General features: G+C 46.5%; 1 long non-coding RNA gene across 1 annotated transcript; it reads left to right on the top strand.

The window, feature by feature from the left end:
• Positions 1–7,457: 7,457 nt before the first annotated feature.
• LOC110350712 (uncharacterized) lies at positions 7,458–26,058 on the top strand. The gene is made up of 3 exons (XR_015441642.1): positions 7,458–11,947; positions 12,524–12,575; positions 13,066–26,058. It is a non-coding gene; the product is annotated as an uncharacterized LOC110350712 (long non-coding RNA).
• Positions 26,059–26,233: the final 175 nt, after the last annotated feature.

Raw genomic sequence — 26,233 nt, 5'->3', positions numbered from 1 at the left:
TCGCAAGGGGCCAGGGGGTGATTCAGGAGGAACTGCGTAATGGGGATGGGTGCTCTGCAGCAGGAATTCGAGGAAGGCCTCTCTCAGAGGAGCATTTGAGCTGAGGCCTGCAGGGAGTGAGGAGCAAACTTTGATGTTTGCATCAGAAAGCAGCTAACCAAGGTTCCAGCAACCAGGGAGCTGCAGGGAGGCCCCCGTGGGTGCAGGGGTGGGCCTGGCAGGAAGGCAGGGCCCGAGTTCGAGCAGTGAAGCAGGTGCCTACTCCAGTAGGAGCTACATGTTTTTGAAAGCAAGAAAAGAGACTAGCTATGGGTTCTTGTCTCAAAACGATGGTGGTTGTTCATTTTATCCACTTGGTTGGCTTGAGAGCTGCCTAGGAGATGAGTAAGGGACCCTCCAGGTGTGTCTGCATGGGTCATGGGCGTAACCTTGGAGGCTCTGCCTAGTGGCTGGCCCCTTCCTCTCTGGCTCTCTTCCCATGCTCTTCCCTTGCTCTCTGCTTCCTGGAAGCCAAGAGGTAGGCAGCTTTCCTTCTACCATGATGTTTCTGCCTTGGAGCCAGTCAGCCATGGACTGAAACCTCTGAAACTGTGAGCCCAAACAAACCTTCCTTCTTTTAAACCATGAGTATCATGTACTTTGTCCTAGTGATGGAAAGGTGACTAATACAAGGGCTTATCTGTCTGTTTGCCTCCAGATTTGAAAGGTTATCCAAGGGGATACGTTTCTGTCTTTGTCCAGACAAGAGATGCTGCAGGCTGTGCCCAGAGTGGCAGCCATGGATGCAGTGCAAGGTCATCAAAGTGAGACCTACTTTGGGATCTACCACAGAGTTTGTATCTATCCTTCTGTGGAGTGTTTTGTGGTGCCTGCCATCCCCTCTGTGCAGTGCTGTGCACTCATGAAAGGAAGCTAAGTGGCTGGGGTGTGGCTCAGTGCAGAGCTGGAGCTCAGCATGCGCCAGGCCAGCATGTTCCATTGCCAGTGCCACTAGCTTCCCCCAAATAAACAGTGACAGACTGAAACAGCAGTAGCATACATATTTCTGTTTGTTTGTTTGCTTGCTTGCTTGCTTGCTTGCTTGCTTGAGACAGGGTCTTGCTGTCTAGTCCAGACTGGCCTTGAACTCACTATGTAGTCTAGGCTGGCCTCAAACTCATGCTGATCCTCCTGCCTCACCCCGCCAAGTGCTGGGATTAGAGACCTACACAACCATGCCTGGCCAGGGTACATTTTTTTGTTTAGACAAAAGAAAAAAGGAGATGCTAAATAATACATAGAAACCCATTACTACTTGTATGAGAAACAGTACACTAAAAAATTATACATGTGTGTATCTATTGTCATTCATTGATCTATTGATTGATCTATGCTTTTCTTATTTTTTCAAAAAGAAACCCTGGATATAGGCAGAGGTGATGGGGTGGAAGCAAATTACTCCAGGTACATTTTCTTCTATAATATTATTGAGATATAACTGATACATCATATAAGTTCTCCCGTTTAATTGATACATCTCAGTACATGTTAGTATATTCACAGAAACCTGTAACCATCATCACAGTTAATTTTAAAGCATCCTCTAGAAAGGCATCCTGTACACTTCAGTTATCACCCTATTCCTTCCCTGCTCCCCTCAACCCTAATTTACCTTTTGACTCTACAGATTGCTTCTTCTGATTATTTCTATACATGCAAACATGCAATGTATGGCCTTTAGCGTCTGGTTTCTCTCATGTAGCATGTTTTCAAGTCCCATCCATGTTGTAGAAAACAGTACAGTACTTCCTACTCTTTTATGGCTGAATAATAATCTGTCATATGGATATAACTTTAAAAACATCAGGTAACCGATGGGTGTTGTTTTCACTCTTTGACTATTATTAGTTAATTACACTGCTCCAAACATTTCTGCACACGTTTCTTGGGGGAACACGTTTTCATTTCTCTTGTGTGTATACCTAAGAGTGGAATGACTGGACCGTATGTCAACTGTATGTTTAACTGTTAGGACCTGCCAGACTCTTTCCTTCTAACCATTCTGCACCCCACTAACAGCCTGCAGGAGTCCTGTGTCCCCACATCCTCCCTGCACTGATTACTGTCCTTTGTTTGATGATCGCCATCGTCATGGATGGAAGCAGAAGCTTACTGCGGTTTTGTTTTACACTTCCCTGATGTTTAGAGTCCACATTTTATGTATAATACAGTTTAGATATTTCATTTCATCATAGCAAATTAAAATCACTTTGACAAAATTAAATAAAAATGGGAGTGAGAGTCCCTGAAGTCACATTGCTGGCTAGTGGGAGCCTGGGTTCGGGTTCCAGCTCCAAGGGTCCACCTACCCTCTGCCCTCTCGTGGGCATTCATCAGCCTCTTGGGGCTTGGCCTCCATCCTCTGTCTTCCTAGCCAGGCTTCCCGCATCTCTGTGGCTAGCTAAACTCTCCAGCCTGGAAAGAAGGCACCTGCTTTTTCACATGGCAGGCTGTGTCTAGCAGCCTGGCTGACCCTCCCCATGTTATTTTCACCTGGGTGCACAAAGTCTCCTCCTCAGTGCTCTCCTGGCCCCTGGAGAGATGGGTGCCTCAGGGACTCTCCATTCCTGGCCCCTTTCGACCATGGAAGTGACTGGAAGGTGGGATGGAGGGATTCTCTGAATACACCAGGTGCAAGGAGGGAGTTTTGCTGGAAGTTTGGGAAGGTGCCTGTTAGGATCTATATCTAGTTATCTTCCCAAAGCCTCATGGGCTGGGTTTTGAAAGACAGCTGAATCTTGGAGTGCTACAGCTAAACACGCTGTAAGGAAGTGGGTCTGGTTGGAAGAGGCTGTCACTGAGGGTGTGCACTGGAAGGGCGTGTCTCCCTCGCTGTCTCCTCCCTTTGTGCTCTACTTCCTGTCTGCCATGTGGTGAGTAGCATTTCTTCCGCCACGCCCCTCTGCCATGCTGTTTCTTCTTTGGAGCTGGCTGACCATGAACTGTAACATGAGCCAAAATAAACTTGGAAGAGTCCTTTAAGTTGCAGGTGTCAGATGTTTTGCCACAGTGAGGAGAAAAGTGACTCAGACAATGCCCCTGCCTGGTGAAGGGGCTTGGTCTCCACTTGGATTTGCATTCAGAACTCATGAAGAGTCTGGGACAAGCATGCTGGTGGATGTCTTGCTGGGGTAGGTTGGGGCCACCAGTCAGCAGGGTTGACCTGGGGAAGAAACAGCCTGGTTAGGGACTCAGAGTTCAAGGACTAGCGTTACTAAGCAGCTGCAGTCCAGCGTCCCCAGGGGGAAGGGAGTCACTAGATGCCATTTAAGTACCTGTTGGCTCTGCTAACAGATAGGAAGGCCTAAAAAATATCTACACATGCATGAGGTGATAAATGATCAATGGGATACAACTAGACAGGGCGCCACGAAGATGAGGACTGACAAGAGACAGGAATCGGGTCACTTGTGACTGGTACCTAGGGACTCAGAAGGAAAAGTCGTCCCTCTCTTGTCATGTGGCAGGAATTGGCAGAGCAACCGTGGCAAAGCTCCGCCTCCTGGACATTCTGTGTGCTTCCAGCCAGGAGGGCACCCCCCATGCCTTGGAAAGGAGACTCTGATATTGTCTTGGATAACAACATTGTAGAGTCATTCATCCAAATGTTCATGAGAATCAAAACCACACTTTAAACAGTGTTAAACAGGCATAGTCGATCTTGTCAGCATTCACCATGTTTACCCTAAGCCAGCCTGTTAGAGTCCCAGGCCAGCCTTGAAGTGAACATTTAGTTACATTTAAGTAATTAACCCAGACTTGAAATTTTAGCATGAAATCTAAATTCTTATAAAATATTGGAACACTGAGGGAACTTGACCTTATCACATTTTAATGTGTTTTATTTTTTTTTTATTTTAGTACGGGGGATCAAACTCGGGACCTTGCGCTTTCGAGGCAGGCGGCAGAAACACTGAGCTAAATCCCCGGCCCTTAATGTGTTTTATTTATAACAAGAACTTAAAAGGTTTTCCTATTCATTTCCCTTTCCCTATTCTTTTTGCCACTGAGAGTAGTGGAGGACCTAAAATGCAATTACAGATTAAATGTACGAATGCAGCTTAATATCTTTAAAGAGGTTTAATTAACACATATGCAGACAGGCCCAACATAAATCAAAGTGTCTCCTTCCTCCCTTGGAAGTGATGGCTACAGTTTGCTATGCTTCTTTATAAAATAAGAACACTAGTGAAGTTGATCTTAAAGTTTAAGGAAGAACTAGGCTTCTACATTGGTAACTTTCATAAAGTAAATATTAATTTAAAAATGCTAAGTAAAGTAAGCTATGAATTTTGTATGCAAAACATACCACTTGAGGACCTCAACAATCTTCCATTGAGTAGGAATGGGATAAAAGGCAGGAGTGGGTTTTAGGGAATTCTGTGCACCACTCTGATGCACAGGGACTTAGAGAAGGTCCCCACGAGTCACAGGCTCCTGCCTGCAGCAATCTGTCTTTCAAGTCTACTGCACCCTGGCCACATGTCACCTCTGTTAATTCCCGCCAAGCCCATCTGTCTCCCAGAACCACCCCTCCCTGCGCCCTGGCTCTGACAGCCCTGTGGCTCTCCGGGGCTGGTCCTCCCCTGTCCCCTGCACCACCACCACACAGCCTCCCTGGCCTTTCTGTCTGTCCCTGGAGTGGAGAAGGGGCTCCAGTCGACAGTCCACGAGGCTCCTGAACACTCGGCCTGAAGCAGCCCATGTTGCTCTTTGTACCTTTTCTCTCCTATCGTCATGGTCTGGCACTTTTTGTTGCGAGTTAATCATCTCCATTGGAGGACTCAGTGCATGGACATGCCTCCCCTGTGGCTGAAGCATGTCTGACACCCTAGTGGGTGCGCAGTACACACGGTCGCAGGGCCCAGGCATGAATGAAGAAGGGACATGCGGGAAGCCCTGCTCTACTGGTGAGAAACTGAGGCTCACACCCTCCCTTGGCCAGCTTCCGAGCTCCCTAGGAGCAGAGTCGGGTCTCTGACTCATGCAATCCCAGGAGCGCACCCACCCTGGCCTGTGGCAAGGTGGGAGGGCGGGCGAGCGAGCGAGCGAGCGAGCGAGCGAGCAGGCGGGCGGGGTGCACAGGCGGGTGTGTGCCAGCTCACTCTGCCCTGAGCTGAATGTTTGTCCTGTAGAACGCCTGCGTGGGAATGCAGCACCCATTTGTATGTTAATGAATTCAGAGGTGGGGTCTTTGGGAGGGAATCAGGATCAGATGAGGTCATAAGGGGAGGCTTTGGGCAGTGTTAGTGGTTGTACGGAAAGAGAGCCCTGAGCTGGCATGCTTCCTGTCCTGCCACGTGGTGCCCTCTGCCAAGTGACAATGTAGCATGAAGACAGCCCACAGAAGCTGGTGCCATGGTGTGGGAGCCCTCAGCCTCCAAGCCATGTAAGCTTCCATTCTTCCTAAATCACCCAGTCTCAGGTATTCTGTCGTGGTGACAAGAAATGGAGTAAGACAGCCCTCGAGGGATGGGGGGGCTTTGTCGAGGAGAGGACAGGGGTGCTGCTCCGAAGCAAAAGGCGTAAGACCCAGCAGACAGAGCTGGCACTGGGTAGAGTGAAGGGCTGAGGAGCTAAGGGCATCGCGAAGTAGGGGACAAGGCTGGCGACTGCTGGGCTGTACACAGGAGCACAGAGAGGGTCAGTGACTGGTGGGGCCAGTGGGGGACACGGAGGATTCTCCCAGGACTTAGGGTAGGGCGAGGCGGCTTCTGCACTCTTGGCATCCTGGATACTGTGGAAGCCACCTTGCCTCTGCATGGCCTTTCTGTTCTTTACCCGTTGGCGGACTGAGGTCCCTGCTCAGAAGATGGCATTGCCTTTGAAGAAAGGAGACCAGCAGGGAGGCACACCTACATCTACGGTGCCACTGGGGTGCAAACCGCAGGGGAGGGGCTTCCAGCCTCCGAGCAGAGGAGGCTCTGACCCCAACGTTGCTCTGGCACCTGAGTCTCACAGGCATTTAGACGGATCAGATGGTCCAGGAGCCACAGACAAAGGGGGCTGAGGGCCACTCCAGGGCAGCTTGCAGGGGAGAAGCCTGTGGAGCCGCTGAGCTTGGGAGGGAGGGACGGGTGGGCATCTGGGGAAGACCAGGTCAGAGGGGGCAGAGGGCAGCTGTAGCCAGGAGCTCTCCCAGCCTGGCCGGCATCAGCAGCTTCTCTGGGGCTTGGTAAAGAGTTTCAGGAAGTCTAGGGCGGGCCTGGGCATCCAGCGGGCTCCCAGCGGCTGGTGCCACTGCCGGATGTCACCCTGAAGATCAACTCTGGAAACTGAGCAAGGCTGCACCCTTCTTTCTTTCTGCTTTCTGAGAAAAGAACGGACTGAAAAGCCCCAGACAAGTCCCCTTCGCCGATCAGGCCCAACTTCGGGGGAACTTACTGTGCTCCTCCTTCAAGGCCTAGTGCAGGCCAGGTGGTGGGGTGGGGCATGCTGGACCTCAGGCGGGAGCAGAGGCTGCTGAGTACCTCCTGGTGGCCTGGAGGGAGAGGCCCTATGTGTGGTGCTGCCTTGGCCTGGCTCAGCCTGAGGCCCCAGGGCAGCGAGGCAGCTGGCTGGACCCTGGAGACCGGCCTTGAGGAGAACGGCAGGGCAGCTGACCGGTGTGCTGGGCCTCCTGTGCAGAGGGGCAGGCCTGAATGAGGGGAGGTGGTGGGCGGACAGGAGCCCCATGAGGAGCCCTGAGCCTCTCTGCCCCCACGAGTCCAGTGCATGCACTCTGCACCCCCGTGCAAGTGTTACCTTTCACGTTGCCACAGGTAGAGACCCAGAGGCCATTTCTCACGTGGCTGAAACTGGCCCAGGCAAGGGGCAGGGGTGGTGGAGGCCAGGCCGGGCCGAGGCCACAGCCCCCGCCCTGCCGGCTCCTGAGCAGGGAGCACACACCAGGCCCACCTCCACCTCGACCTCTGCTCGCCAGGGAAGTGCCTGACCGGCCACAGGTGCAGACCAAGCCCCAGGCAGGGCCGCAGTGCCCCTCCAGTGTCACTGCCCAGGAGGGAGGGCGCTGCACCCTGTTCCTCTGCTGCCCCCTCCCTCAAGCTGGGCTCTTCTGGGAGGTTCCTGTCCACTTCCTCTTTAAGGCCTTGACTGCTTCTTGATTTTCTGGCCTTGATTGGGGGTGGGAGGATGGAACTGTGATAGCTGGTAACAAGTCACTTAACTTTCCCAAGCCTCAGTTTCCCTACCTATAAAACGAGGATGGAACTGGGTGTAGTGGTGCACACCTGTCATTCCAACACTCTGGGCGGCCGAGGCAGGAGGACCGTGAGCTGATGCCCAACCTGTGCAATTTAGGGATTTAGTGAAATCCAGTCTCAAAATAAAAACAGAAAGAGCTGGGGATGTAGCTCTGTGGGAAAGGCCTGGGCTTAATCCCTAGCAAAGAGAGAAAGAAAGGGCGGGGGGGGGGGGGAGAGAAAGAAGCAAGGAAGGAAGGAAGGAAGGGGGAAGGAGGGCGCTTGTTTCCGGGACCAAGCCGACCGACCTGTGTGCCGAGCTCAACTGAGCCTTTGAGGAGCACCAGCACCGTCATGGTCATCACCAACTGTGTCCAGAGGCCCCAGTTCCCGGCCCATCGCTAGCGTCTGAGGAAGGAACTCGACAGCAGAAGGGGCAGGGTTTGCGGCTGGGCGGGGGTCCTCATCATTTTTGCCATCGCTCCTGCGCCTCGGCCTGAGGACCTTTGGCAAGCTCACCTCCCATCCTCCCTCCAGCTGCTCCCCGCCACCGCCACCGCCACCGACAGAGTTTATCTCAGGTTTCCCCTGGCCCTGGTGGGCCCAGAGCCCATAATTAACCTAATAAGGTGTCTGCTGTTGGCTACCCCGTAATTTGCCCGATCCCTAGGATAAGGCCTTTGCCTGGACTGGTTCCCACCACTCAGCACCCCGCGCTCCCACGGGTGGGGCCCGTAATTGGCGTGGTTCTCCATGGCCCCTCCACGCACGCACCCCGTCTGGGTTCTGACAAGCCCACCTCTCGGGGTTTGCTCATGGCATCGAGGCCACAGCCCTGGCGTCAGGGGCTGCAGTCGCAGCCAGGCAGCCAAAGGCAGGCTGCGTGGACAGCCTTAGAGGGGAGGGGGGTGGCCAGGCCAGGGGACACAGCCCTGCATCCTGTCCGGTCTCTGTCCAGCACTGATGTCCGGGACATCTGTGGGCTACCGTCCCCACCCCAGGTTCTATTGGATCAAGAGTTCGGCTGGCTTCCGGCCACCCCTCCTCCCAGGACTCCGACCTCCGAGCCCCCTTTGTCCTGCGCCTCAGTCCCCTGGGTTGACTTTGGAGCAGAGCCCTAGGCTCTGGAGGACCAAGCCAAGAGGCCCAGGAGCAGGAGGAGAGTGCAGGTCGGATGCTCGGCTCCTTTGGCAGGGCGGCCACGGGTCCAGGCGGCAAGAAGCCCTGCTGGGACTCACTCGCCCAGGGCCCACGCAGCGTCCACTGGGCGCCGCCTTTGATCCGCTCTGCTGGGCGGGGCTGCAGCCTCTGCGGTTACCCTGGAGACGGCGAGAGAGTCCTGCGTGTCCTCGACAGAGCGTGGCCCTCTCTCTGCCTCCGCTGCTGGAGAGGACGGTGCTCCAGGAGGTCAAGGGCTGCGGAGAGGCGAGCAGGACCCCCCTGGGCCCGCGGGCCCGCGCCCCGCTCCTGGGGACGCTGATCCCTTTCGAAGCCAGGGGCCCCTGCGGTGGGGGGCTGTCTGCACCCCAGTTCTCCGCAGTCAGTCTGCCAAACCACCAGATAATCCGCCCCGGTTCCCAGAGCCATCCTGCCCACGCAGGTGCTCAGGCCAGCCCCGCGGGTTCCTTGACACCCACTCCGGTCCAGACCGGGGCCTGCCCCTCTGTCCCGGAGGAGGTCCAAGGGCGCGGAAACCTGTGCTCCCCTGTTTCCTCACTGGGTGCAGGGCAATGAAGGTGTGAGTCACAGCCCGCTCACCGTGGTGGTGGGTATGCTGTAGGGCAGAGGAGCGCCGCCACCAGGAGGGATGTCCAGAGGCCCGGGGAGGGGCCTGTGGCCCTGCACCCCTGCTCTGCCCTGTCTGCCAGGCCAGGGCCCGGGAGCAGCTGAGGCCCCGCACCACGGTGCCTCCCCTCCACGCTGGAGGACTCCTGGAAGCTCAGCTGTCCTCGGCGCCGCCAGTGGGGAGGGTGACTCAGGCCCAGGCTTCTCGGGGCTGCTGGGATTCCCCAGGCCGAGAGGAAGTGGTCCAGGGCTGAGCGAGGCTGGGTCTCCCCACCCGGTTCTCACCGCCTGCCTGGTGCCGGGTCCTACGCTCTCCTGCCGTCCCTGCCTCCGTCCCTCTGTCTAGTCTTCCGTCCAGGGGAAGGGACATTGCCACACACGTGTATCTGCAGGAATCCACAGAGCGAGGCAGCTTCAGGACAGATGACAGGAGACCCTGCCTTCACCTCCAAGCCTGCCTTTTTCTTGGGCAGGGACAAAAAACACACACGAGTTGAGCGTCCCTTATCCGAAATGCCTAGGACCAAAAGTATTTTTGGATTTTTTTTTTGGCTTGTTGAATATTTACATGTAGATAAAGAGATCTCTCTTTAAAGAGGTCTCTGGGAAGGGACTCAAATATAAAACCAAAATTTATATATATGTATATACCTTAAACACATAGGCTGAAGGTAATTTTATAAAATAACTATAACTTTGTGCTCAAACCTTTCATGATGTGGAATTTTCTACTTGCAGCATCCTGTCCCCAAATAATTTCTGATGCTTTTGAGTTTCCAGATTTGGGGTGCTCAACTTGGACTGACTATGTGGGTTGGGTGGTTGCTGTGATACGCAGAAAACAATGCTGAGCAGAGGGGGAGGGGATAGAGTCGCAGTTTAAACAGGTTTAACTGTCCCAAGAGCACTGGGCCGGCCCGGCCTGCCCGAGTGGGTGACTTCAACACAGGCCTGAAGAAGTGAGTTACCAGGCCCTGCGCAGGGGTTTCCAGGCAGAGAGAACTCAAACACTGGGCCCTGCCTGGTGGGCTGGGGACAGCAGGAGGCCGGGGTGGAGCGGAGTAGCTAGGGAGAGGGACAGTTTGCAGGGAGAATTGGCGGTGGGGAGAGGGACGTCCCACGGGGAAATGGGGGCCTGGGGTTCTAGCAGAGGGGTGGCAGCCCCTGCAGACCCCTCAGCTGTGTGGGAAGTGGGGTGGGGCAGACCAGACAGAGCAGGCACCCAGGAGACAAGGGATGGGATCTGGACCGAGGCGGGTGGCACAGGGCTGCCAGTGGAGGATGCCAGCGGCCCTGTGAGGCTGGCTGGCGGTGGCGGCTACACTGGGTGGCACAGAGGGCTGGCGAGTTGATTCCGCACCATGAGCTCCTTGGGCCCTGAGCACCTACTTGGAAGTCCGGGGAGGCTGCCAGGTGACTTTCTAAGGGAGGCACCGTCCTACGTCCCGGCAGAGTGGGCGTTGTGTCTCCTAGCTTGCAGAGCTATGCTCTTTGCACGAGGTCACTGCCCACTGGAAGTCCCTCGCCCCACCTGCTGCCCCGGGTGGCTGCGCATCCCGGCTGCCTCGAGTCGGGGGCTGGGGATGTGATGAGGCCTGAGTCTCCAAGGCAGTGTCCCAAGAGCACAGGCAGACACTCCACCCACTGTGACCTGGCTGCAGCAGTCGCACAGCGGCACTTGCCCCAGAGCGGCCGGCCTGCCCTGGCTGGAGAGGAGGGACCCTAGCCCCGGCCTCTCCCCGGGATGTCAGTGCCCTTGCAGGAAGAGCCTTTTGGGGGCAGAGCCCACTGCCATCAGCTCTGAAAACTGCAGCCACTCAGAGGAGAAGTGGCATCCAGGTGAGTGGCCCGTGTCCGCCCAGCGGGGAGCATGCACGTGTCCAGGACTGACCTTGCACCTGTTGGATGGATGCTAGGGGTCTCCTCGAGGCACCCACAGGAGGGTCCTGTGTGAGGCTGTCAGGGAGGGCACAGAAGGGCATGGGACCAGGGGGCCCGAGAGGCAGGCTCAACTCCAGCTTTGCTGCCCTGGGCCTTTTGACCCTAGGGGAAGATGTTTCCTGGGAGAGACCTGTCCCTGCTGCCTTGGAAAGGAGGAAGTTGGGAGGAGAGACCCTGCTGGAGACAGGGGGACAAAGCCAGGGCACTCGGGATGATGAGATGCTGCGGACATGGGGCTGGGCTGAGAATCAGGCCAAGGTGCGAAGCCCAGGGACAGAGGCCCAGAAAGGCAGCTCCGCTTGGGCGAGGAGTGGCGAGTCAGTGTGCAGAAGGCCCCGGCTGTCCACTGAGCCCAACTCTCCACCTGATGCCAGGCCCAGCAGCCACCTCCTGCCCGGCGGTCAGCAGGCAGTGGTCCCGCTGGCCAGGGGTCCAGGAGCTGTGTCCCCAGGTGGGCGGCTGTGACACGGCAGGGCCCAGGAGGCCTGGCTCCTCTCAGCCTGCCTGCCGGCTCCTCAGCTTGTCATCAAGCTCGTTGGTCTGGAATTCCCTTCATCCAGGCAAGCCCTCCCCAGTATGTGCAGACTGCTTGGGCAGCTGATGGCAGTAAATGGGCCTTAAGAAAACAAACGATGCTAAAATGTGGGAAAAATACTTTGAAAAATGTTTATATTGGAGGGGCAGGAGAGGATATTCTCGAATTGTTTTCTTTCTCGAGCAGCTTTGCTAGTATCATGTGCTCCGGCTGCTGTTGAGGGCCAGAGCCCTGGGGACCCGGCAGGAAAGGCAGATGAGAAGAAGGGCAGGCGGCACGAAGGCCTTGGGAAATGAGTTGCGTGTCCTTTGCTTTGCTGTCCCTCTGCCACTCTGAGGATGATTCAAGCTGACAGTCGCACTCCCACGGTGTTGAGAACAGATCTGTCGCCCTATTGCTCCAGTTCTTGTAGAATCTTTTTGACTTTGGACCAGTGTGGGGCAAGATCTTCTGATCAAGTCACCAGGTGAGGTATTCAAAGCCAAAGTCTCCAGAATTCTTGTCTCCAGAGGAGGAGTAAAATCACAAAGGAGATATGGTGCCTCTTAGGGGCTCCACCCTGCATTGCCCTTCCTTAGTGATGGGACCTTTGACGTTGAGCTTGGTACGCAGCTGTCTGGGCCACTTCTGGGACACATGGCCAGGTCCACCTAATTGGAGCCTGAGTCTGACATGATGCGGCCCCACGACAGACCTACTGCACTGAGTAACCTGCTGTCATGTAAGCCACTGTTGTGTTCAGTGCTCTTATCCATAGCCAAAGATAATTCTGATTCACCACTCGTGAGAGTTTCAGTCAATTACACTTCTCACGAAAACAGTCAGCCAACGAGTACAGGTGTTGTGGTTGAGCTGAGCACTGCAGCTGAGCTCAGGCGGTCCATTTCTGGGACGGCTCCGTCCGTGGGAGGGAAGAGGAGTCCTCCCAGACAGAGCGTCAGTAGGAGTGCAGCGATGACTGAGATGCATGCCTGGGACAGACGGACGGACCAGACGAGACAATAGCACACTGAACAGCCCCTTTCTTCTCTTCCCTCTCCAGAGCCCTCGGAAATAGCTGAGTAAAATAATCCCAGGCACATCTGAAAAGAAGGGTGAGCCACAGGGGAGGTCAGTGGGCCCTGGCTTTCATGGACTTGCAGAAAATAACACAGATTCATAAACCAAAGCAGCGGTGACTGCAGCCCCACGTGCACTCAGGGGAGACGGTGTGCGGCTGGGAGGAGGGGCTTGGGGAGAGAAGCTTCCCTTTCTGAGCAGCCTGGCAGGCTGCAAGCTCAAGGCCAAAGGAGAACAGGAGTGGGGCAAGGGATTCGCTCGGGGTGTGGATGGAAGGATTGCTCATGGAGAAGGGGAACAAGCTCTCAGTTCGCCTCCAATCCCAGCTCCTCCATGCGTGAGACACAGGCCAGCAGCATGGCGTTTGCATGGTGCAGAGCCGATGGGGTGCTCATGCTGTGTCCCCTAAAACTCATCTGTGGAAAGCTAACCCCAAAGTGTCGGTATCAGGGAAATAGAGACAGTGGGAGCTGCTTAGGTCTGGAGGGTGGAGTCTTCGCTAATGGGATTTGTGCCCCTACAAAGGAGACTTGGTGAGGTCTTGCCCCTGCTCCACTGCATGAGGATACAGCACACAGCTGTTTCCATGAACCAGGAGGAGAGAAACACGGAACCTGCCATTACCTCAGTCCTGGACTTCCGGGCCTGCAGAAATGTGAGGAATAAAGTTCTGTCATTTGTAAGCCATCTAGTCTGTGATATTCTATTCCAACAGCCTGAGCTGACTAAGGCATTCTAGGGCATGGAGGAGAGCTTGAGAGGGGGGTTAGTATCCTTTGTCAGGGTGAAGCCCTGGGAGCTTGGTGTTTTGCTGCAGCAGAAGAAGACTGGTCTAGTGGAGGCTGCCAGTTCCTGTGACTCAGCATCCCACACAGAACTCAAGCCAGGCCTGCCAGGTAAGCACCCCTGGGAACACAAAGAGGAGGAACCCTTGCCAGCTGCCAGTCTGCATCAGTTCTGTCTTTATGCCTGTGTGTAAGCAGGTAAGCAAGACAGAGGGACCAAGGTAAGCAGAACAGCAGCTGTTCCCAGAAGAACCTGATCAGAAAGAGTCTAAATTAACATCCCAGAGACGTATGAGGAGATATGGCATCCACATACCATGAGCAGGAATCTAGGAAAAACCTGGGATCAAGAAAAAGTTGACAGATTAAAAATATGATTGTCAGATCTTTTTAAAACTCAGGGAAAAAATTGGAAAAATCATCATAATTCTTCCCTGACTTTAGGTAAATTCAGGGCCGGGGATTTTGCAAGACAAAAAGATGGGAAGGAAGTATGAAAATAGTTAAGAGATGTGTGCAATCAATCCAGAGATCCAAAGTGTGTGTAACAGGGTTTTGAAAAAAATGAACAGAGAAAGAACAGTGCAGGGAGGTGCACTGGTTCCTACTGCTGACATAACGCAGCAGCGCAGGCTCAGTGTCTTCACACAGTGCAGATTTATTGTCTGCAGCTATGGAGCTCCAAAGCCCTAAGATGAAGGTGTTAACAGGACTACGTCCCTTTTGGAAGCTGCAGGAGGGGAGCTGCTTCCTTGCCTTTTCCAGCATCGAAGGGTCGTGTACATTCCTTGGCTCGTGACCTCTTTGTCCATCTTCAAAGTCAGCAGAGTAGCATTGTCAGATACCTCTGACCCCTGATTCTGTCGTCATGTCACCTCTCCTTCTGCTCCCACTGTTCTGACTTTGACCCTTTTTCTTTCTGCCTAGGAAGCCCCTTGTGACTACGTGAGCTCACCAGGATAAAACAAGAGACTCTCTCCGTGTCAAGATTTTTAATTTAATCACATCTTCAAAGTTCCCCTTTCCATATAACATAACATATTCACAGGCCTCAGAGATTAGCACACAGCATCTTTGGACGGTGATTATTTTGTTTACTACAGTGGGAAATAAAAGAAAGAGTTAGTGTCTTCCATAGCGAAAATGAGGGAAGAATGTTAAATAAAAATTCTCCTGAGTTTCATAATAGGATAATTGAAAAAAGACCCACACTTAAATACTTTGCCCTGCATTTTTAGGCAGATAAGAGGAAAGAAGAGACATGGGTCCTTGGCCAAGGAATGAGATCTGTAGTGTGGTGTGCTAAAGAAATCCTTCTCAAGGATCAAGGGGAAATTATATTGACTTGAAATGATACAGCCAGCTGAACTATTAGCTATATAAGGAAGCAATTTGTTTATGTATAAGAAACAATTTTGAAAGTTAACCTCCTATGAACTTATTCTAGAAAGTATAATTTGAGGGCCAGGGATTTAGCTCAGTGGTTCTGTGACCTGCCTTGCAAGTGCAAGGTCCCGAGTTCCATCCCCGGTACCAAAAAAAAAAAAGTATAATTTGAGATGCTCTTTGGCCACAAGAAAATGGAAATTTAAAAAAAATCATGACTTACCAAACAGTAGAACTAAATTAGTATTATAGTTAAAAGAAATTCTGTGCTGCGAGCATGGTGATTTAATAAGAAATCTATATTAAATTAATCACAATTATAATGTGAAGAACAATTATGATGAATGCCATAGATGCCAACAAAGTCTTTGAAAACATGCAGCACCCACTTGTACTTAAGATCTTGAGAAAAATGGATGAATATCTCTTACTATGATTAAGTATGTATACTTCAGTTCTAAACTTAGTGATTTATTTGATGGGGACAAAAATATCTTTGTCTACAGATGACAAGACACTATAACTGGAAAGCCCTATAAAACAGTTAGTTAAACTACCTCCAAGAATAAGAAAATTCTATGGGACAACAAACAGTTTGTAAAATTGGTGTGCTCCAATTAAGACTTTCTATGTTGCAGATGATTTATACATATGCAATTAATTAAACCATAAGTGGACTCCACTAGGTACACACAGGGAGGAGTGAAGAGATTCTTGAGAAAGCTTCCTGGTAGTGGAGGTAACTTCTCCCTTTTCCTCCCTCATCCCTACCATCCATGCCTGAAAAACCGTAAACCATCTGTCCTTATGAGACAGAGAAATAAAAGCTCTAGCAAAGCAGTCTCCATCCTAAATACCAGGTAACACTAGAATTTGAAGTTTGGTCCATCATGAGGGTACACATAGCAGCATAAAAACCTCAGATCCAGCCCAAATCCTTACTGGGTCAATGAAACACAAACATTAAAGACCTGGCAGAAGAAAAGTTGGCCTCATTTCCATGCATGAAAATTATTCACAGCCGTCACTACTGTTTAACATTTTTTTTAAACAAAAAAGTATGAACCTGATGAAAAAGCACAGGAGGTTGAAACTATATGACAGAAAATTTAAAATAATGATCATTATTATGCTAAAGGCTCTAAGGGAAAAGCTGGCACAATGCAAAACGAGATTGATACTTTCAGCAGAGATGGAAACTATATGAAACAATTGAATGGAAATACAGATATGAAAAACATAATTATAGGGCCGGGGATTTAGCCCAGTGGTTCTGTTTCCTGCCTCACAAGCACAAGGACCCGAGTTCGATCCCTGGTACCAAAAAAACCCCAAAAAACCACAATTAAAGAGATGAAAAATGCCATTAACAGGCTGAATGTAGACTAGACAGTATATTCTAAAGAAACAAAGTGAACTTGCAAATAAGTCCATAGAAACACAAAGAGAAAAAAAATCACAAAACACAGCAATATAAAACCCAGAGAAGCATACAAACAGGAACAACAAAAAAAGAACAGTGTATCCAAGAGTTATGGACAATGCTAAATGGTATGCCATATAATATTTGAATGCCAATAGGAAAAATAAGAGGAGGAAGAAATGTGTAAGAAATATTGGCAGAGAATATTTTAAAAATTAATGAAAAACACCAAAGCCTATATCCAAGAAGCATAGAGAACACAGAGATAGAGATAGAGAAACCACACTGATATATGTCATATTTAAATTTCTGAATACAAAAGACAAACAAAAGATCCTGAAGATAGCCAGAAAAAGAGAACATTATATGCAGAGAAACAAAGATAAGAATTACAGCATACTTTGCCTCAAAAACTGTGTAAGCCAGAGTACAATGAAATGACACCTTGAAAGTGTCACAACAGAATTTTATACCCAGCAAAAATATCTTTACAAAATGGAAACATATTTTCTCAGACAAATAAAGAGAATTTACTACTACCATGCTTATACTATACAAAATGTAAAATGAGTTTTTCAGGCAGAAAAAGGTATGACACCAGCAGAATTTCTGATACACACCCACCCACACACACACCCACACATGTGCTGGAAATGGAATAAATATAATCAATAAATACATTTTCATTAAAAAAAATTTGTTTTGGTACCAGAGATCAAACTCAGATCCTTGCACTTGCAAGGCAAGCAGTGGAACCAGAGCTAAATCCCCGGCCTAAAAAAATTTTAATTGTCTAAAGCAATAATACCATCAATTCGTTATATATTTATAACATTTGGAAAAGCAAACAAAATGTGTGCCCACCATAGCAGAAAGGGTGCAAGGGGATTATTGAAAATATACTGTTATGGACTGTGTGAGTCAGCTTCCCACCAAACCTGAGAAAATTAACTGATAAAGAGAAAAGTTGTATTTGGTTCACGGTTTTGGACATTCCAATCTGATCATCTGGCTCATGCTTTGGGGTTGGGGTGAGGTGGAGAGAGTGTATGGTAGAGAACAGCTTTCATCTCAGCAAGAGCCAGGGAGCACAGAGGGAAAGAGGAAAGGGGCCACAGTTCCACAGTCCCCGTCCAGCACACTTGTGTTAATTACTTTTCTCTCCTTGCTGAGACAAAAAAGCTGGCACCCAAAATTAGAGGGGAAGGGTTTTATTTGGCTTACAGTTCACAGAGGTCCAGTCCATAATCGGCTGGCTCCAAGGCAGGGATGACAAGCAGGCCTCACAGAGGAGAAACAACATGCTGCGCACAAGGTAGCAAAGGCAACCAGAGAGTTTAACAGCGTCTCTCTGCCTCCTCTTATCTTATTCAGACTACCGGGATTAGGGCGGTGCCAAACTAATCACTCATGTGTAGTGGTTTAGTAATCACATGCCCTTGACCCCAGCATCACACATTCCAGATTCAACTACCTCTGAAAAAGAAAGTCCCACCTCATCCGCATGAGGCTTTGGGGGAACATCTAAACACAAACCCTAACAGCACTCTTCCAATGACCTGAAGACTCCCATGATGCCTAACAGAGCTACCACTTCCCAATAACACCACCCTTGGGACCAAGTCCCCAACACCTGTGGAGAACACTGAAGATCCGAGATCCTTATGTACACATGAAATGAAATATCATCATTGGAAGGCAGGCCGATGAATAAACTACCTATGTTATAAAACCTAGGAAAGCCACCGAAAATTTTAAAAGTTAAAATTATATCAATAATAGACATCAAATGGACTCATAAAATCTCCACTAACACAAGGATTGTGTAATAAGATAAAAAATATGAAAGTGCAGGTGGACAAAATTGAAAACAGATAATAAAGTAAAAGATTTTAATCCAAGCACATCAATTTAAATTGTAATGTATTAAACATATCAATTCAGGAGGTGATGAGGTCATGAGGTCTCTTCCATAATGAATATTAGGCCCCTTATGGGAAACCAAGGGAACTTGTTTGCTCCTTCTACCACATGAAGATGCTGCTACAACCCACCATCTATGAGGAAGAGCGTCCTCACCAGACACCAGCCCCAATTCGCCAGCACCTCATAGCTGCCAGAACTGTGAGCAATGCATTTCAGCATAAGTTACCCAGTCTGTGATAATGTGTTGTAGTCACCCAAAGGTACTAAGACAACAACATAATATGACAAAAAAGAAAGAAAGAAAGAAATGATGTTTAGTTTGTAAAGTAAGAATTTGTCCCTATGTTCAGATGACACATTTGTATATGTAGAAAATTCCAAAGAATCTCTGAAAAATACTTCTGAATTAATAAAAAAGTTCAGCTATGGTATGCAATATAAGTCACATATAGGCAAATCAATTCTATTTACTATTCTGTGTACTAGCAATGCACATTAGAATTTAGAAATTTTTAAATCACTATTTGAAAGAGAAAAGGTATATAGGTCTAAATCTACCTAAATATGTGCATAATTTGAACACTGAGAACTGTAAAGTATAGGTAAAATATTCAATGAAAACATCAGTAGATTGTTGTACAATTTATTGATAGGAAGACCCAACATCATTAAGCTTTCAATTCTTAACAAATTTATTTATAGGTTAAATGAAACCCCAATCAAATCCCAAGCTTTATTATAAATATTGATGGACTGATTTGGAAATTAAATGCAAATGTAAAGTTACCTGATTAGGCAGTATAACTTTGTAAAATAAAAGCAAAATTATCAAACTTACCTTACATGAATTTAAGACTTACTATGCCATGGCATAGCAATTAAGATAGATAGCACAGTATTGAAGTGAAGATAGAAAATATATCAAGTTTGGAGAATATATATAGACCCACACGTTTGTGGTCCATTGATATTTGACGAAGTTAAAAGGAGCAGTCAATGGAGAAGGGATGGTCCTTTCAACAAATGGTGTGGGAACAATTGACTATTTATATGCAAAAAAGTAAACTTCAGTCCATATATTGTACCTTACAGAAAAAAATTAATTCCAAATGGACCATAAACCTAAATGTAAAACCAAAGATTTCAAGTTTGCAGAAAAAATCCTCATAGTAAATCTTCATTACCTTGGGTTAGGCAAAGATTTTTAAGGCCTGACAGTAAAGTCATGATTCATAAAAGAGGAAATCTAGAAGATTAACTTCCAGCATATGTGCCTGAGGAGCCCAGCAACCCACTGCTCCGTGAAAGTGAAAATTATTTTAAAACCAATTCATCTAAGGTGAAAGTGATCCTAAGGGCAAGCCAAGACAGGACCATGTCGTCTCCAAACGTGAACTTTTGAGAGAGGAAGTCATCTTGTGTCTTCTGTCATCCACCCCCGGGAGACTCCAGTCCAGACTGTTGTGACCCAGCACAAGAGAGAACACCACGACACCTCAGCTCCCAAAGGAGGCTTTCTTCCACTAGGGGCAAGGGGTCAGGGTTTCTCATCCCACCTTGCCTTCCTGTTGCTCACTGTAAATCCCAGGCAACTGTGCAGCAGAAATGGGGGTGGTATCCCAGACTAGTGAGGGTCCCTGCTTTAGTGATAAGAGAAATTTAACAACAGCCTGAATTTATAGGCTAAAGCTTTAATTGGAAAGTGGTAGAGAAGATGGGGAAAGGACTGCAGTGAGTAGCTGGAGGGGCGGGCTCTGATGAAGAGGGTCAGACTGACCCACCCATAAAACAACAGAAACTCTTTTATGAGGTGCTGGTGGGCTGGGGTCTGGTGGGTCCTTGTCTCATTCCTGTCTTTGTAGCTCTCCAGAGATCCTCGCTGCTGGGGAAGGGATGATTCCGTTCCCATGAAATGACTGTCTTTGTGCAGCTTCAGTCACACGAGGCTTTGCATTTCCGGAGACCTAGGTGACCAGGGGTTCAGGACAAAGGCTGGAGGCTTGCGGACTGATTTAGGGGGAAAGGTGTGGAGCTGGTTGCTGTAAAAGCTGCTAATCAGATGTCCCTGTGGATCATGAGAAGGAGTCACTTTTATCTTGTCATCCTCGGCCTCGAAGGGAGGCTGAGATAGAGCAGATAAATCTTGGGCTAATAACCCTTGTTCTGCCAATGTTCTCAGTCATTCCCTAAGCGACTAGAATGCCTATGATGTGGAACTGAGAAGAATTTGACCAGGCATTTTACAAAATAGTGAACAAGGTTTGTTCTACTTAGTTATCTACCTATTAGGCATTTGTAGGCTGAGCGAAGAGTCTTTGATTATTTTGGAAAAAAGCCCCACAAATTGTGTTTTTAATAAGTAACAGGTTAAGGGCCAGGAGTCTGTTTGTCCTTTGTCCTTATTGTGGTGTGTGACTGTGCTGTTTCCCTGAGACTCCTTTATCTTTTATTTATTTTAAGGAGAAATGGACAAAGAGCTCTCTCTGCCTTTTATGTTAGTATTAAACTGTTTTAGTCTCTGCTTAGAGTAGACTTTCCTGTTGAGTGTTTAAGACCAAGCAGGCCATCAAAATTAACCTTCTGTTTACTACTCAGGTCACTCAGGGCTCCTCCGGGATTCCTTCTGGGGCCATGTGAAGAGCCTTTTGGTTCCCTCAGCGCCTTCCCTCTAACAGCTGGGTCATCTGCTTCCCTGAGCTGGGGCTCTGCTGACCACTGCACTTCCCTTGGAAGCTTTGGGGACATTGCCCTCTCCAGGGACTCTCCTCTTTGCAGAATGCACATTGCCTGGGCCAGTCTTGGCCCCAAGTCCCCTGCGAGTTCCCTGCTGAGGAGGTTGGGTGACTCACCCAACCTTGCATGTCTCTTTCAGAAGGATCCTGTAGCCCCTGGGTCCTGGCTGACTTTGGAGGGCAAGGGTCAAAATATTGGCTGTCCTCTTAGCCCTTTTGTCTTCCTTAGCTTTGGTCCCCAAGCCTTGTTGAACCCCCAGAAGGTCAGTTACATAAGTCTTTTTTTTGTTTTGTTTGTTTTTTTTGGTACTGGGGATCAAACTTGGGTCCTTGAGCTTGCACAGCAGGTGATGAAACCACTGAGCTAAATCCCTGACCCTTGTGATTTGTTTTTTTTTTTGTTTTTGTTTTTTTTGGTACTGGGAATTGAACTAGGGACCTTGCACTTGCGAAGCAGGCAGTGGCACCACTGAGCTAAATCCCCAGCCCAGTTACATAAGTCTTGAAGCAGAAGCGGTGGGTCCTAATGCTAACGATGGTCATTTCCTCTGACTATGGGAGTTGCTGTTGTAACCATCTGACTGTTGGAGAATGATCTATCCTATTAAAATCCTGCTCAGGTTGCTTAGAAGTCCTATTCCTGGAGAATGTCAATGACAACAGTTACAGAGTTTCACCAAAAGAATGCAAAACAAAGATAAAAGAGCAAAACAAACCCAGTTCACGTAATAGTCTAAGAACATAGTAAATCTAGTTCTGTCAGAATGGGAGTCCTTTTAAGCAGAATGTGCACGATTACAGAGGTGTTCTCTATGTGGCTAATACTTAATCCTTTAGTTGTTGGGGTGACACAGTGTTAGGCTCATCTAATTATCATAATACAATCAGGAACACACAAGCATGGACCCAAAAGAGTCTGCTGTTATGAACAGTTTGAGTTTGGAAGACACTAAAATGGTAAGGTGTCTTCCTAAGCCTTGCATTTTGGACTTGTACGGTTGGGTAACATAAATGCTTTTAACATACAAAGAAGTCAGCAATGACTAGCACGACAGCTACATAGAAGTCCTTTATTTATCAACTTAGCTTTAACTTTTCAGACAAAATTTAGAATCCATGACTCAGTTACATAGCTATAAACGTGTGATTTTGCATTTAACAGAGCTGTAAAATTTATTTACTGACAAAAATCAAAGAATAGCTTTAGATAGCTTGCAAGTTAGAAAACAGTTAATGACTGCAAATAGATTTATTACCTGATGTACAAGAGTATCTCATTTATACAGTAACAAAATGCTTATTTAGGTTGAAACCAACAGATGTAGAACTTTTTTGTTTAACAGCAAGACTGTCCAAATGGCAGGTTTTTCACCACCTCAATGGTACTGAATATAAATGGCAAAATGACAAAAGTTTTACTGACTGTTTTACATGTTTAAGGTCCAGATTCAATGCATATAAAAGACAGAACTTATTGGTTACTATGCATGAATCAAACTTATGCATATTTAGTTTTACAAACTTGGCACATTTACACAGCATATTTAGTCCTCAAATGTATACACATCTCTCATCCTAGATAAAATAACCTAAAATAATAGTTTTTTAAAATTTAATCAGAGTTGTAAAATGATTTGTAAAGAAAAAGTTTTCAGTACAGTATTTAGAATTGAACCCTGGACATCCATACTAAACTAAATTCCCCAGCTCTTTTTTTATATTTTTATTTTGATATAAGTTTTCACTAAGTCACTAAGTTGTCTCGGCTGGGCTGAACTTTTCAGTCCTCCTGGCTCAGCTTCCCAGAGTGCTGGGATTACAGGCATGTACCACCACACTTGGTTCAAAAAATTTTTAAAAATATATTTAAATAAATCTTAGCTCTCTTAAAATTTAGGGGATTTTTTTGTTTGTTTGGTTTTGGTTTTTAGTTTTTGTTTCTCCTCAAGTAATCATTGCTTGTGTTGGTCTCATCCAGTTTGCCCACACATCTTACCTTTTTATCTTTAAGGACTACAGTGGTTTGTTCTCTTAATCAACAACTTGATTTTTTTCCTTCCTCCCTATGGCTAAAGGTTGTAACTTCCCATCTGTTCTCTCTCAGGTTGCTCCTGCTAGAGCTAGAGCTGTAAAGCTACTAGGAGAAAACATCTGAGTAATACTTCAAGACCTCTTACTGGGCAAAGGATTCTGAGATATGACACCAAAAGCATGGACAAGAAAAGAAAAAAACAGATAAATTGAGTGTTAACAAAATTAAAAGTTATAGCACATCAGAGAACACCACTGAGATAATAAAAGATGAGGTAGAGGATGAGAAAATATTTGCTCTCTAATATGAGACGTGAAAGAAAATGGTGTATTATTTATTTATTTATTTATCCCGGGTATTGAACTTGGGACCTTGCACTTTCAAGGCAGATGCTGGAACCACTGAGCTAAATCCCTGGCCCTGAAAGTGATGTATTTGATGAAGAACTGGTATCTAGAATATAAAGAATGCTTACAACAACTTAATAATAAGAGAAATAGCCTTATTTAAAAATGAGAAAAGGATATAAATAGTTCCTCAGAAAAGATAATCAAATGGCCAATGAACACATGAAATATCGGTCAATATCATTAGATGCCAAAGAAATGATTGGCAACAAAGTAAGTGCTAAAACATACCTACTAAGGACTAATCCTGAATAAATTTAGTCAGCAAAGATCTTTCTATGAAACACAAAGCTATAATAGTTTTCTTAGCATTCTATTAAACATTTAAGAAAAAAATAAAGGCCAATCTTGCACATATTGTTTAGGGTATATTTCTAAGTCATTTTGTGGATGCAGAGTAGCATTGATATTAAATATGACAAGTAATTAGAAAAGCATATTTTGTAAGTCAGTTATACCCATGAATACAGATATAAAAACCCCAAATAAAATTCAGAAATATGTAAAGGAACATAATCATTACTAACCTGAGTTAGTAATGGAATGAAGGATTATTAACATTAGAAAACAATATTTTATTATATTAACATTAAATTAGATAAGATTATGTAACAATTATTTATTATAATTAACAGGAAAATAATATAATTATTTTAAGTGACACAGAATAATAATTTGAAGCCAGGTATGGGGCTTGTACCTGTAATCCCAACACTTCAGAACCTGAGGCAGGAGGATCTTCATGAGTTTGAAGCCAGTCTGGGCTACCTAGTGAGTTTAAGACCAGCCTGAACTGCATAGTGAAATCCTGTCTCAAAACCCCAAAAACAAAAAAGAATAATTATTTGAAAGAACTGAACATTTCTTTGTTGTAAAACACTTTATCACATTAATCATAGAGGATACTATGCTTAAGCTAATAAAGAACATCTATTAAAGAACTCTAGTCAACATAGATAGTGAGGAAAATGTAGTCTTGGGCCCAAGATGAGGTAATGATTACATTGATCGTGTGCTTGCATACATAGAATAAAAACCCCACAGGCATAAAAATTTTAAAATGTTTAATGAGTTTGATTTTAAATAGTGAAATGTGACAGACATTCCTGTGAGCTAGCAGCACAGTTTTCTCTGTGAGCAATTAAGAGAAAATGAACAAATGACCAGAGCAAAGGAGAAGAGCAGAAACTGTGGACAGCTTTCCAGCTTTGGGGAGACTGCTAGAAAGACAGCTGTCTGTCTCACCAGACTTCTAGCAGATCAGAGGGCTCTTAAGAATAAATAAGAGCTCAGGGCTTGTTGCAATGCCAGAGAATCTGCTTTGCTGATGATATACAGCAGATGGAGAAAGGTATTGCTCATACTCTGAAGACAAGTTGGAAAATCTCTCCTTGGGAAATGAGAACAACCCTAGAGAAGATGCATTGCCAGAAAAGATGCGCTAAACTTCAGGTGGGCTATGGTGAAGACCTTATGCTGGATGGGGTATGCCCATGAAGACTGGAGATGTGGCTGATTTTCAAATGTACAAATCCCAGGAGGGTGGGGGAGGGGATAGCAAGACATGAATAAACAGGGAAACATAGCACAATCAAAGGAACAAAATAAATCTCCAGAAAAGAATTAAAAAAGAATTAAAGAAGTTCAGTGCACTACAAGAGAAAATAGAAAAACAAGTGACAAAAATCAAGAAAATTATGCATGGACAAAATGAAAATATTGTCAAAAAGAAACTATAAAAAGAACTAAATGGAATTTCTAGAAATGAAGAATACAATTGAACTGTAAAATTCACTATAAGGGTTCAGTCGCAAACCTGATGGAGCCGAAGAAAGAATCAGTGAAGGTGAAGATGGTTATTTGAAGTTATTGTGTCCAAGGAACAAAGGGAATAAAGAACAGTGAAGAAAATGTAAGGAATTTAAGGGAAACCAATAAGCAAAAAAACACACGTTATGGAAGTCTTAGAAGGAGAGGAGAAAAGAAAGGACCAGAACACCTACCTTAAGCAATAATGGCTAACCTTCCCAAAGCTTAGAAGAGGAAGTGCATGCCCACATTCAAGAAGCTGAGAGGATTACAAGTAGAGTAAAGCCAGAAGGGCTACACCAAGATGCATTAGAAGCAACGCCTAAAGTCAAAAACAAAGAACAAAAGCAATTTGTTGTGTACCAGGGAGCCTTAATAAGATTATCAGCTTATTTCAAAATAGAAATATTATATGACAGAAGGGATTAGGATACGATATTCAAAGTGTTGAAAGTAAAAAATAAATCTGCTAATGAAAAATACCATATCCAACAAAACTGTCCTTCAAAAATGGAGGATAAAGACTTTCTTGAATTAAAAAAAAAAAAAAAGCTGAGATCTAGCATCACTACTAAACCTGCCTTACCAAAAAATACTAAAAGGAGATGCTAGACAGTAACACAAAAGCATACAAAAAGTATGAAGCTTTCTAGTAAAGATATAGAAAAATACAGAGTCCTGTAATACTGTAATGATGGTATTTAAATCATCTTTACTTCTGCCATAGAATTTTACAAGACATAAAAAGATGTAATTTGTGACACCAATAAAATAAAGTGAGGGACCATAAAAGAAAAGAGTTTGCATGCAGTTGAAGTTAAGTTTTTATTAGTTTGAAATAGATTGTTATAATCATAAGATGTTTTATTTAATGTCTATGGTAATCATAAAGAAAGTACCTGTATAGGATACACAAAAATATGAATAGAATCAAAGTATATTACTATAAAAATTAATAAAGCATAAAAGAAGGTATTGAGAGGGACAGAAACAAAATAGCTACAAGATACAGAAAATAATTCACAACATAACAGTAATAGTCTTTCTTGGTTAGTAATTATTTTATATGTAAATCAAAAGAGTGGCTGAATGGATTTTTAAAACCCCATGATTTACTGAGTTTAGATATAAGAACACACATAAGTTAAAAATGAAAGGATAGAAAAAAAGATCTTCCATGCAAATGGTAACCA

The sequence above is a fragment of the Heterocephalus glaber genome, unplaced genomic scaffold (assembly GCF_053883595.1).
Source record: "Heterocephalus glaber isolate CG9 unplaced genomic scaffold, H.glaber_assembly_v1.0 deba00001531, whole genome shotgun sequence".
In the NCBI taxonomy this organism is placed as follows: Eukaryota; Metazoa; Chordata; class Mammalia; order Rodentia; family Bathyergidae; genus Heterocephalus; species Heterocephalus glaber.
The sequence above is the reverse complement of the archived record's forward strand: the minus strand, read 5'-3'. Positions and strand labels throughout refer to the sequence as shown.